Source organism: Mauremys mutica, chromosome 11, assembly GCF_020497125.1.
Source record: "Mauremys mutica isolate MM-2020 ecotype Southern chromosome 11, ASM2049712v1, whole genome shotgun sequence".
Taxonomy (NCBI): domain Eukaryota; kingdom Metazoa; phylum Chordata; order Testudines; family Geoemydidae; genus Mauremys; species Mauremys mutica.
The window spans coordinates 64612917-64626702 of NC_059082.1; the positions used below are offsets into that span (position 1 = coordinate 64612917).

Here is a 13786-nt window from a genome sequence, read left to right on the forward strand (position 1 = left end):
TTAAGAAGAACAATTTTTCTTCCTCCTCCTTGTAACAACCTTTTACATACTTCAAAAATTGCTGTCATGTCCCTTGTCGTCTTTTCCAGACTAAACAAACCCAATTCCCTGGCTCAGTTTCTTTTCTTCTCCTCTTTCTCTCCCCTTCCTCACTAAGCCTACCAAATGGTAGTCTCTGTAGAGCAAAATTGTGAGGGTTTTCACTAGATGTCTGTGTCCCCAACTACCTTAAGGTGTGACATATCTTCTTAGATTTGTTTCATGATCTACCAAAGGCATGAGCAATACAGAGTACCCTTCTGTCTTTATTGTAGAAGAGGACTAAAACATTTTAGGAAAGATGAAAATTTAGTTTTTACTTAATTTGGGCTGCCAGTGTTTGAACATTCACATGCTTAAAACATGATTCTATCTATGTTCCATCTCTACTTGAGTGCTTGTGTAAAGTCCACTTTCTAGCATGGGCATCTTTAAGTTTGCTTAGCTCTTCCTTATCGTACTAAATACTTAGTGAGCTTTGCCAAGCTGCTCATTATTGCTGACTTTTCTTGGTGCCAAAGAGTTGATTGGCTTATTACCAAAACCAAGTTTTGCAAAGGCTTTTTCTCATCAGTAGCTTGTTCAAGAAAACATCAAATGATCTTAAAGCAAGAACACAAAGGCTGTGTACAGCTGAATAGATAGAAATACGCCTAAATACTTCAGATGGCAAACTTCATTCACTTTAAATCAAATTCAAGTATTAAAACTAACTTTCTCTAATAGTATAATTGTATTATGGTAGTTGATTGAGATATTACAAACAGAACACTGTGTGTTATGCAATTTGTAGCACTGTTCTGAAATGCTATGTGACAGTCATAGCCTAATATCATGGGTTGTTTTCCCTTTTGACCATCATCCAGAGAACTCACCAACTCACCTGTGGAGTAAATCCATGAGGTCTAGTGAAAGAGATCAGGGGAGGTGTCCTTGGTCACAAAACTCTACTGTTTGGAGATGTTGAATGCATTTTTCTCTGAGCAGTTATTGATTCTGACACAGAAAATAGAAAACAGACTCCTAATCCTATTGGACAGAATACTTTATATTAATGTTTAAACATTGTAACCTTACTTAATCCTCATTCCAATTTCATACTGTTAAGTAGTTAATGACCTTCTTTAAAACACTGACCTCACACAAGGTCCAATAAGGAAATTACTGCTCACTATGGGAAGTGGAACGAGAGCACTGTTTACTTACAAAGGTTTTTTAAAAAAAAATACAAACATTTTCAGAAAATAAAGTGGCTAAATAAGTGGCTCATTCTTGAGTAGATGTAAAAAATTGACTGCATATACATAAGTACTGCACTTAGGAAGGAAAAATCAGATGGACAACTACAAAATGGGGAATAACTGGTAGTGGTAGTACTACTGAAAAGGACCTGTGGGGTTATAGTGCATCACAAATTGAATACGAGTCATCAGTGATAGGTCAGGTTTTTCTAAACCTTTTATGAGGAAAGGTTAAACTGGGTATGTTCAGTCTTGAGAAAAGAAGACCGTGCTGGGACCTGATAAGCCTTCAAATATGTTAATGGCTTTTGTAAACAGGATTGTGATCTGTTGTTCTGTCTGTTGAAGGTAGGATAAGAAGTAATGGGTTTAATCTGCAGCTGGGGAAGTTTAGGTTTGATATTGGGAAAAACTTAACTATAAGGTTAGTTAAATGCTGGATTATGTTACGAAGGGAGGTTGTGGAATCCCCATCATTGGAGATTTTAAAGAACAGGTTGGACAAAGACCCATCAGGGATGGTCTAGGTATACTTAGTCCTGCCTCAGTTCAGGGCCATAGGCTAGATTACCTCTTAAGATCCCCTCTAGCCCTACGTTTCTGTGATTCTATGTAATGTCCAAGAGCCATACCAACACCCAACCCTGCCCCAAAATTTAGCCCAGTGAGGTCCACATGGATCCTCTTAAAATATTAATATGAGCCATTCTCTGTTACTTGTAAATCATATTAGTGAAACAACCAACAGAACACACAGTAGGAAAGGGAGGAGAGACTTAACATGATTCAGGAGAAGCAGGAAGCGGATTACTTCCTCTTTGCAGAGCTCTGTAAATGCATGTGATGACCAATTTGGTGCCTCTGACAGGAATTGTCAAATGGGGGGCCCCCCCATAAGGCCAATAGGCTGCCTTCATTGCTGTCAGTCCCTCAGCGGTGTCTTCAATTGAATTACTTACATATCTTTAATTACATGCATTCTTTGAGTATTTCAAACTTGGACATCAGAGAGAGGCTCCCCAACTAATTGTGTGCCTGCAAATTCTGCATAATAGTTTGAAAACTAATTTGTGTACTCTCATTTGCTTTTAAAAGCTGTACAGCATAACCTCAAAGAGTGTAGATTATTTGTAATAAGCTTACAATTACAAAGAGCAGTAATACACCTGCACTTAAAGTTAATGACTTGTGTATCTGTCACATACAAAATGCACCGATGAAAACTCCTTTCTGCTAGATTTGATAGTGGCTTTATAAACTACAGGTATTCTTATAAAAATTCCAGTCTCTTAATGCTAGATGCTGCCAGTAGGTGCCATTAAGTCAAGATATTCAGATATAGCTGGGGGAACAAAGTATGGTTTATTGTTACACCAATTGTGTGTTAGAGATGGAAGTTGGGTGAGATAGTATTTTTTTATTGGACCAACTTGTGTTGTTGACAGAGACAAGCTTTCGAGCTTACACAGCTCTCTTCAGATCATGAAGACCTCTGTGTAAACTCGAAAGCTTATCTCTGTCACCAACTCAGGTTGGTCCAATAAAAGGTATTTCCTCACCCAACTTGTGTCTCTAATATCCTGGGACCAACATGGCTACAAAAACACTGCTTGTGTATATATATTAACTTTAAGTATGTTCTGCAGCAAAATGCAAAGGTTTGAGATAAAATGTGGACGTTGCAAATTAAATTCGTAACTGGCCTATACTCTGTAGACAGTTTTTGATTTTTAAATTTCAAAGTGTGTAAATTGAAGGCTGAGTTACTTGGCACTATAGTGTGACCACATGAGAATTAGATAGCAATCACTGTAACACAATGAAAACTTTCTAACTTGTGTAACTTTACCTTCAGTAGCTTATTTTTTCTATAAAAAGTTACAGAAATATATCACAGATCAATTTCTTTTCTCAGGATATCAATAGTTCTTGTCCTCCAAGCAATCTCTACCATTGCTTTCAAATACCGTAAAGTTTAATTGGCATAATAGAAAATGAATATCTTCATAAAAACATAACCAGGCAAAATTGTGAAATTTATAGGTAGCACCCAATAGATTATTCTTGTATACAAGGTATGTGCTGAACCATATTTTGAGACCCGTTTTCAGCTCCTAAACAGTCATCCTGTACAGGTATAGACATAATCAGACTGAGAAAGAAAGATATTAGTGGCTGAAGGGGAACTGCGTGTGTTGGAGAGGATGGAAAGAGGAGTTTGCAACATCATGATGGAAGATGATGTAAGGGCTTGTCTGTGTAGTGCAGCAATGCATGCTGCAGGGATGGGATGTCTAAAGCGCACTGTTTAGACAAACTTAGATCATCATTTATGAACTGGTCTGTGTTGGCCTTGCTTGAGTACACTAAAAGTTTCCTGGTGCGCTTTAACTTAGATTTGGAGAGGCTTGTATGAAGGATTTACTTCTCTCGCAAGCGTTGTTCAAAACAATACCAAGGAGGGGAATTGGCTTTCTGCCATACCAGTCATAAGAGCCTCAAGTCCCTTTTTGCTTCTGCTCCTTTAAATCCTTTACCAATCCATTTTATCTGATTACCATATCCCTTCCCTGTGCTGGACATCTGCCCCACACCTATGTAATGAGTTGATACCATAGCCTAACCCCTGTTTCATGTCTTCCCAAACTATGCCCCCAACTTGCTGTGGGGAAGATGAATAAGCCCCCACCTCACCTTGGCCAGTCTGTGGTGAGGGAAAAAATTCCTTCAGCCCCCTGTGAAAGGAGCGATTAGCATAATGCCCACAGTAGGTTATGACAAAGTCTGGTATTAAACTACCCGCATGGGCTTTTCCTGCTCTGGCATGGACCTAAATAGTCCCCTTTCTTCCAGTGACTGGGAGGAGGGATGGGGCAGTGTCCCCACGCTGACCTAGTCTGAAGCTGCTGCATCAAGTCACTCTCTGGCTATCTAGCCTTTAAAGTGGTCACACACCTTTTCCTACAAGTCAACCAATGGCCCCCACCTCTTATGTGAGGTGAGGTCATTCTGCTTATGTGCCTATAGCAAAAATTAATTTTTGTTCTTTATTGGTAGTTGAACAGTTGCGAAGAGCTCAGTTTGTGACTTGTGGGTAGATGTGAAATTGGACATGTCTTGTCTGATCTGTTTTTTTCAGTCGTGTAATTTATCTGATGATAGCAAAAGATTTAATTCAACGCTAGCAACTCAGACTCCATGAGTGGTGCCAGTCAGCGTGCACATGATGGAAGAGAAACATCTTGATAAGGGGGCAGATTTTGGTTTCCTGTTTACAAGGGGCTATGAATAGCAAGCAATTTAATTTTAAAGGACCCTTTAACATCCTTATGTTAAAGTATTTTCTATAGTGATATAAGTATAACATGAGCTTAAAAAGTAGTAATTGATTATAACTGATAAACACCTTTGTCTTATAAAATCTGAAGAATTTGATTTAGTATTTGGACCTTTGGCTCAAACCATTTTTCGTGTTTGTAGAAAATGCTGTGCTACTTGTATGCAGGTTAGATTTTTTTGTGTCATGCATGGGGTAGCTTTTTATGGTTGTCTGACATTTAAAACTAATTTATATTTTTAAATGAAACTACGTATTTGAGCTTTGTTGAAAAGCCTATTGGTTTCACTTAGTTCACTTGCAGACCTCTCAATTTACAGTGTTCACTTTTAGTATCTGATACCTCTAAATCATCCAAAATGAGGCATATAATCTTCTTAATCGAAAATAACCAGAATAAAAGTATAGGTATTTCAAATTATGGAAAAGTGTGTTCCTTATGACCTGGCACTTTCTTCACTACTGAGGCATCTAATAATTCCAATAACATGCCGTGTAATTAGTGATGGAGTTCAAATATGGCATTGAAGTTTATTTAACAAACTCCCCAAGCAAAAATGAACTAGCTGTAAGTCTTGAACATCCATATTTTGAGGGAAAACATCTATTAAAGAAAAGAGTCCTGCATGCTAAGTCCATCTTATTGTTCATCAGTTTTGTATGGAGTACATTTTAAATAACTAAGAATAAACTGTTCATGAAACACTGTTGGAGGCTCCACTGTGTAAATCATAACACTAACTTTTCCAACATTCTGGCTAGTACACAGTGTTCTAGAGCATATAATAAATAATGCGTGCCAAGTTTGTCTACTGCCAACATCTGAGTTATAACATTTCTCAGATATTCATTGACTACATAAGTGTTAAGCCTTGTTTCTATGGATTCTTGTCTGGTTTGGGAATTTTTAAAGAATTTTGTCTTCTAACCTGAAAACTAAAGGGTTTTTTGTTTTGTTTTGTTTCAACCCCCATCAAAATAGTCAGTGAATTTGGAAACTAAATGTCCCTAGCATTAGTAAAATAACTTCACAAGGAGGATATGCACTGGAAGGTGTTTTAATTTGGCTCTTTGGGAAAAGTCTGGGGAAAACTGGTTGCTGTTAAAATACCAAGATAGAACTAGTGTGTTTGGCTGCCGATAGGTAGGTAGGTAGGTTGGTAGATGATAGATAGATATAGGCAGGAGGGAGAACAGAGAGGAGGGTGCTGAGGTATTATTATGTTTAACTCCTGCATTCCCTTTTTCCTGCACCTCAGCGTAACTCTTTGCTGAAGCACAGGCCAGAATTCTGTCTTTTTTTAGAATTTTCCAGAAAGCATTATACAATTAAACCTCGGGGCTTCTGTGTGTAAACTCTGAATGCAACTCTAAATAACAGTTCCTATAATAAACAAACTTTAATACACACACAGATTTTTTTTAATATTTGTAAGTTATCAGTCCTTATACAAATTTCTCTTAATGTTACATCCATGTAAATGCAAAGTTTCAATATAACACCTACAGTTCTGTACTTTAGTACACACATTCCCCTCTGATTTTCTTAGAGATGATTTCTCCCTTACTGTAGTGTGGTCATATGTAGTGTGTCACCTGGATTCTTCAGAGCTTGAGAAGAATGGCAGCATCTCTGTTCTTCTCCAAACACTTCAGAGTCGTCTTAGCAAGCAACTCTGAGGATCCTTACAGCTAGCAGCATTCCAGTCTTTGGGTTAATAGTTGACTGGACTCAGTTGCTGATGAACCACATCTGTAGCCTGTATCCAAACTGGCAAAGATCAGCATATAAAAATAGTTTTTCCTTAGATTTCTATAAGGCTATCACTCTGGAGGGCTGTATCTTATCCCCGTAAAATGAGTTAAGCTAGTTAAGAATATCATAGTGTTATAGAAATGTAGGGCTGGAAGGCACCTTGAGAGGTCCTCAAATCGAGCCTGCTGTACAGAGGCAGGACCAAGTAAATCTAGACCATTCCTGAGAGGTGTTTGTCCAACTTTGTTCTTAAAAACCTCCATAAACTCTCTTGGAAGCTTTTTCCACAGTTTAACTACCCTTTCTTCATAGGTCAGATTTGCTAAACATTTTTGTCTTTTTAGCTGCTCTCATCTGGAGTGTCTCCAATTTGTACACACCACCTTTCCTAAAGCGTGGCATCTAGAATTGGATGCAGTATTCCAGCTCAGGCCTCACAAGTGCCAACCAAGTAGCATGGGACAATTATCTCCCACTGTTACATACAACATTCTTGTTAATACACCTCTGAATATTAGCCTTTTTTGCAACTGCATCTCATTGTTGACTCACATTCAGTTTGTGATCCACTATAACCCCAGCTCTTTTTCAGATCCTACCAAGCCAGTTATTTTCCATTTTGTATTTGCACATTTGATTTTTCCTTCCTAAGTGTGTGTAGTACGAATTTCATGTTGTTGATTTCAGATCAGTTCTGCAATTTATCGACATAATTTTAAATTCTAATTCTGCTCTCCAAAGTGCTTGCTACCCCTACCAGCATGGTATTGTCAGAGATTTTATAAGCGTGCTCTGCACTCCATTATCCAAGTCATTTAAGAAAATATTGACTAGTTCCAGACCCAGAACTGACCCCTGCAGAATCCTAGTAGATACACCCTCCCAGTTTGACAGAGAACAGTTGATAACTACTCAGAGTACAGTCTTTCAACTCGCTAAGATCTTCCCTCTTATCTTTAACTGGAACAAAATCCCAGTTAAAAGCAGTTGGCTAACAGCTAAATGTAACTTCCACAGACTATGTAGCCTCAAGGGATAAAAATGCTCCCCTTCCAGCTCTTCCTTTGTCTATTATAGAGCACTGCAGTGGATCAAACGTTATCCTAATGGAGGGCTTCCCTAATAAGTAAGCTGAAATAGCATTCACCTGTGTCCAGAGTGTTACAGGAATTGGTACCCAGCCCTCACAGCAAATACCACTCTTGGTCCTGTGTCTGTCAGCTGCTAAGGCCACAGGGCTGTCTTTATCTCCTATGTTTATTATCTTGCCCCTGAGCACTGATTGGCTCAGGTCTCAGTGAATGAGTGGGGCACCTGCAAGACTGCTTGCCCTAAATTTAAACTTCTTACATAGTTTCAGAAACTGCTACTGTGCATATCTCATAGTTGCCACATTCTACTTCTGGATATTTCTCGTCTCTTATAGCTGAGTTGCCAGGCCCTGCATATTTGCAGAGACTGAGTATTCAAATAAAAATCCTTGTTTCTCCCCACTGCTTCTCTCCCTTTCTTTGTGCCAGAAAGTCAAATGCTGCAGTATAAAGCCTGTGGGTTCCATTTGCATGCCTTTTTTAGTTATGCTCACTGGAACCAAGTGAAAGGATACCATGTGGAGGAGATGAAAAGAGAGCAAGCAGTGCCTGCAGAATGTTCAGAAGGATTCTGTCCTTTTTCTGTATCTATTTCCATTTCAAATAAGGCTCATTTTAATTCCTTTGTTCTTGAGTTACTTGCTAATAAAGGTCTCTTGTTGTTCTGGTGATTTAGTGAGCTTCATTTTTTAAATAGTTAACAATATAGAAATAAACATGTACAGTAACTCCTCACTTAACGTTGTAGTTATGTTCCTGAAAAATACGACTTTATGTGAAACTGTTAGGCGAATCCAATTTCCCCATAAGAATTAATGTGAATGGGGGGGTTAGAGTCCAGGGAAATTTTTTTGCCAGACAAAAGAAGTACATATACAGTACAAGTTTTAAACAAACAGTTTAATATTGTACACAGCAATGAATGATTGTGAGGGAGGAAACACAATAAATGCAGGGCAGTAGCTGCAAACACTTCCCTGCAAAAACTGAACATGATGATGAGCCCACACTATCCCACTGGAGTGCACCACTCCCTCCTCCTGACAGCACATGCACGGCTGTCCAGGTGCTGACTTTCCAAAGTGCTGAGGCGTGCGTGCATGTGAGAGAGAGAGAGACGTGCATTGCCCCTTTAAATATGCTGACACCATTTCAAGTATGTTGCCCTTTTAAGCAGATCAACAGTTCAGACAGGAAGCAACAGCTTCGAGCAGGTGCCCTTCTTTCTGTCCTTGAGCCCTGTCCCCCTCCTCCACTTTGTGGAGAAGAGGCAGGAGCGCCACCAGCTTTTTTGCCACCCTAGGCGGCAGAAGGTCCCACCCCTGAAATGCCTCCCTTGACAGAGGTGACGGAAGGTCCCGCCCCTGAAATACCACTGACGACTGCCGCGGTTGCCGCCCCCCCCCCCCAAATGTTAGAGCCCTAGGCAACTGCCTAGGTTGCCTAATGGGTTGCACTGGCCCTGAGAAGGGGTACAGAGGGGGCGGGCAGGAGCAGGGGAACATCTGGCTATCAGTACCCCTCCTCCCCCAGCGAGCAGGAAGCAGCTCCAAGGCAGAGGACAGGGCAGGAGCAGCACAGCAGTGGAGGGAGGGACAGCTGAACTGGTGTTGGGCAACTGCTGAGCCACATACATTACAAGGAATTTAGGGGAGCTAATGGGGGGGGGCTGTTGGCCCCCCTGGTTCTAATCCCCACAAGTTGGGGCTGCTCTTCCAGAGAATCCTGCAAACGGTGGACAAAGCAGGCAGCTGCCAAACAATGTTATAAGGGAGCATTGCACAACTTTTAACGAGCTTGTTCCCTAATAGATCAGCAACGAAACAACATTTACTGGGACAACGTTAAGTGAGGAGTTACTGTAGTCCTATTCCTTAACCTGAGTGTATCCAAAAATGCTTCTAAATCTTCTGTGCTCAAGAGAAGAAAAACCTTGGAAAGTCACCAACCAGAATACACTGTGCAATTCAACACCTCACTGCCACTGGTTGAGGTTGACACTTAAGTCGGAAGAGCTGTCTGATTGGTTCAGATCTTGCATTAGAGTACATATGCAGCAGGAACTCTGGACATATAGAAGATTGGGGATAAATTCCTCTTGACAATTGGGTATTGAATTAAATGATATAGCATGGCAAAATATATTTCTGTATTTGTAAGATGGCCTGATTTGGCTCATGTGTTAGATATCTCAGTGTCAGCATTCTTTAATGTTTTTTAATGTCTTTTCAGACATACATGCTTCCTATTTAGTGATGCACATAGAAACATGAAGAGACGTATAGGTGTTTACTCATTTTGTGACCCTACTATAAAGTGTCAGTTATTTCCAGATGAAATCTTTTTAATTAAAATAAAATTCACAGCTTCAAATCCAGGTAAAAACCTTATTGCTGCCTTCTATGGATGGTTAAACTATTTTAACCTTTAATTGTTATAACTGTGCTAAAATAGGGTTACAGTACTAAACTCTTTCAAAAATGATTTCACTATAGACCAGGCTTGAAGTACACACTGTTAGACTCAGTACCAGTGAATCAGATGTTTCTTGTAATTTTTTTCCTATTCCATCCTTGTAATTTTATTCAGTTTTGAGCTATAGATGTTAAAACAAAATTTGAAGCCCACCATTTTGAAGTCTTAGTTCTGTGTAGCTCCAGTTTCTTAAAGGAGAGTATTTTGAAGTCATAATGCTCTGATTGCTTGGAATTTTATTTTCAAGATTTTTCATGCTGTTATGTCGAGCTATATATCCTCTTTCAGCTTTCATAACTTTAGGTTATGGATATGCGGTCCCTTCTGTCCATAAACAATGTGTATTCTTGTCTTCTTTTTTCTACGTAGCAGTTGGAGAGACTTCAATCACCTTGAATTATTAGAGGTTAGGGTAGGAGTCAGGAACCTATAGTTCTAATACTGTCTCTGCAACTGACTTGCTCTTTGTGTTAAGTACCTGTCTTGGTAGTCCCACTTTATAAGTGGGAGAAAACATCTTCATTTCAGATGTAGAGAGGATCAGTCCTATTGGTGGAGTATTTTCTGTCTGAATTTGAAGTTTTTGACTAGCTCTGAATTGGTGACTAGAACTATGTGTTTGTTGCCTTTTTAAATACACCTAGTTTTTAATCCTCTTGGTGAACCTTGATTTGGTTCATAATGGGCACTGGTGGCTCCGTAACGCAATAGCATCTTCAATTTTAACATAACGTGCATAAGTCTGTGAATGTTCACTGCTGTGGTATACCCAGGAGAGGGAGCACGAGATCATTGTAGCCTCAGTGTGTGTGCATTGCAAAAAATAGAAGATACTCCTGTTCTTAATTGGTCTGCTACTTACTAAACGTACAGAGGATACTTGCCACCATTTCTCCTCTGAAGATGAGTCAGACTCTGGGTTCTCTTTATATTAGTAAATGACATTCAAATGTAAGTGAATATAAACATTTTTATGTGAGACTTTATATGTGGTGGAGATGAATTGCTGTATAAATCTTTAATGTAAAGAACAGCATCAGATTCAGATGTAATTCAATCTGCACATTTATCATCCTTAATAATTTTACTTTTCAGTTTTTTTTAAACTATAGAGACTTTAATTAACTTAAATTTCTGAAGTTAGAGTTTACATTACCTGGAGTATACTTAGAATTCTTGCATTTCTCATTTTGAATCTGATTGGATTCAGCCACTAACAGGTTTCGTTCTTTTAAAACTTGAATATTGAGTATTCATAAATACTATTTTCTCTGGTCAGTCACAGAGCTCAGGATTCATATGTATTTTGTGAGCTGTAGTGGTAGTGGAATGAAACTTATTTTTATCACTTCTCTACTGCAACAGTTTTTGGTCTAAATGTACCCTGGTTAGATATTTAATATTTTAAGAAGATTAGCTAGCTAGTTGTATTGATTTTAGTATTTCTTGCTTTAATGGCTATCCTACATGAGCATCACTTTCTTAAGGCTTTTATACTGAAGTAGAAAAACACAGAACAAGTTTAAATGTACCTAATCAATTAATATTTGTTTGTAACTGATGAGTTATTTGGAGCATTAACTTCTTAATATAATCACTATTAAATACTCTAAATTTAATCACACCAGAGCCCTAATGTTGTGATAAACAAAGGTTATGTCAAATAGCTACACGCTTTGAAATTCATTTTTTAGATCTTATTTAACTTTAAAATCAACAAAGCTCTCAATCTTTAGTCTACATGGATTGCTGTTAAAATCCTCACTTGGACAGTGAATTGTCCACTTCCTTGTCTGAGACGTGAGGATATACCACACACCTTCAAAGCCCCTTGTTGAATCCGTTTCTTCTTCCAATTAGTGTTTTTAAGATAGTCCCCACTTCGTTTTGCATAATACGTTATAGAAAAGCTGCCTATCAAAATAAAATTTGGGAATATGCTTCATGTGTAATGAACTATCTTCAGTATGCTATATTGGATAAGTAATGCAGTGCTGATGGCATTTTAACCAATATGGAGAGCAAGGAAGATACTATTACATGAAAACTTAGACTGACAGATTTTTATATTGGTACATAACTGAATAAACTCTGTAGCAAATTGAGTTGAACAAGTTGGAGAATACTTTAGAGCGAGACTTCAGTTATTTACAAGAGTATGATTGCAAAATATGTGGCAGCTGGTTAAGACATAATTACTTACAGAATGGGAGAATTTTAGTATAGTTTGCCACTTCCTAATACAAGAAGTGACCAATTCTCAGTGGTAGACTAGAGCATAAACTGTGGCATTAATAGTTTAGTTGTTAAACATTTTTGTGTTCTCTTCCTCAGGGGAATGTAGCCACCACTTGATTTATTAACCTGCTCATGCTTATTACAGTTGAGATCTCATTTCTTTTTTTATTTCATGGCTCTGGAATTTGTGTAGAATCTAAGCAATTATTTGAAAATTAAATCTGTATGAAGTTAGACACAATCAAAAAACATTAAAAATTAAATTTATTCTTAAACTGAAGTGTTGTCTTCCTGAGGCTTCAGACATCCTGAATAATTGCCCTGAAGTATAAATCTGCCCCACTTACTTAAATCGATCTTAATGTTAATATTAATTGTTTAACTACTTATGATTTTCATGGAAACCTACACCTTGATGTGCTTATTGTTTCAGTGGATGGCTGATTCCTGTCAAGCATTGCTGGGTTGGAAAACTAGGAGTTACACCTCCAAAATTTAGGTCACTTCCATTATTACTAGCAAGGGCAGGGAAAGAAGTTCAGCCCCTTCCAGGGACACAAAGATCAACCATCTCTTAACCCTTAATTGGTATCAGAAGGCTCTAAATATCTCTTACCAAACTTCAAAATTCACTTAACTGTACTGAAGATATTACGGGTGTGTATTGATAATACATAATTCTGTGCCACATTAAAAACTGAAGATTTTGTAGCAGCATAAAATGGAAATATATTCCAGCAATCTTATTTAAGAATATCAGAATAACAAAGGGAATACTGCATGCATGTAGGTTAATTTAAAAACTTCTGAATATACTTCAAATTACAGAAATGTCAGTTTTCACTATTCTGGTTATAGTAGTATTCACCAATGCTGCTTGTAGTACAGAGTGTGTGTGTGTGTGTGTGTGTGTGTGTCACCAGTTTGTAGAAAAGGGTTGTAATTGGATCTGAGCAGGTGGACCTTTGCTTCTTTGGATCTTCACTGAAGACTACAGATTAATTTGCAGGATTGAGCTCTTAGTTTAAACTTCTGTATGAGGATTTTTTTTTAATTTTTCAAGTCTTCACACCATAACACATTCAGATTATTTAAATGACATCTCAGATTAATCTGTTATGTCTAATTACTTTTAATAGATTAATACAAAGTCACACTTTACATTTACAGTACCTAAAAGAAAGATTTTTCTTAATGTGAAGTTTTCTGTTTCATCTCCTCGGTGCTATTTCTATCATTTGTAACCCTGTTAACTGTAGATTTGTGGGTTTCAGATTAACTGAAAGCTTGCTTATTTGCATGCTGGGAATGTTTTAGCTCCGGATGTAACAGTTCAATATGAACTAAAATCCAGTATAAAAGTGTGAAGCAATAAAGCTTTTGTATCTGTGGAACCCAGTGATCTATAAACTACTGATCAGTTTCTGAAAGAAATAATATCAATACTGGTAACTAGTGCATAGTAAAAAATACTTGATAAATGGGAGAGCATATGAACTCTATCTTACTTTAAGAAATGTAAAATTTACTTTCAAATCCCATATGGCTCAATGTAAAAAGCATGCTGATTTTTAAGCATTTTTGTTGCCCTCCAAAGACTGACAAATCT

General features: G+C 38.0%; 1 protein-coding gene across 2 annotated transcripts in view; it reads left to right on the forward strand.

Annotated features, from left to right (window-relative positions):
- Positions 1–13786, forward strand: part of PARN (poly(A)-specific ribonuclease) — a 152677-nt gene that overhangs the window by 77247 nt on the left and 61644 nt on the right. The gene's annotated exons all lie outside the window — the stretch shown is intronic.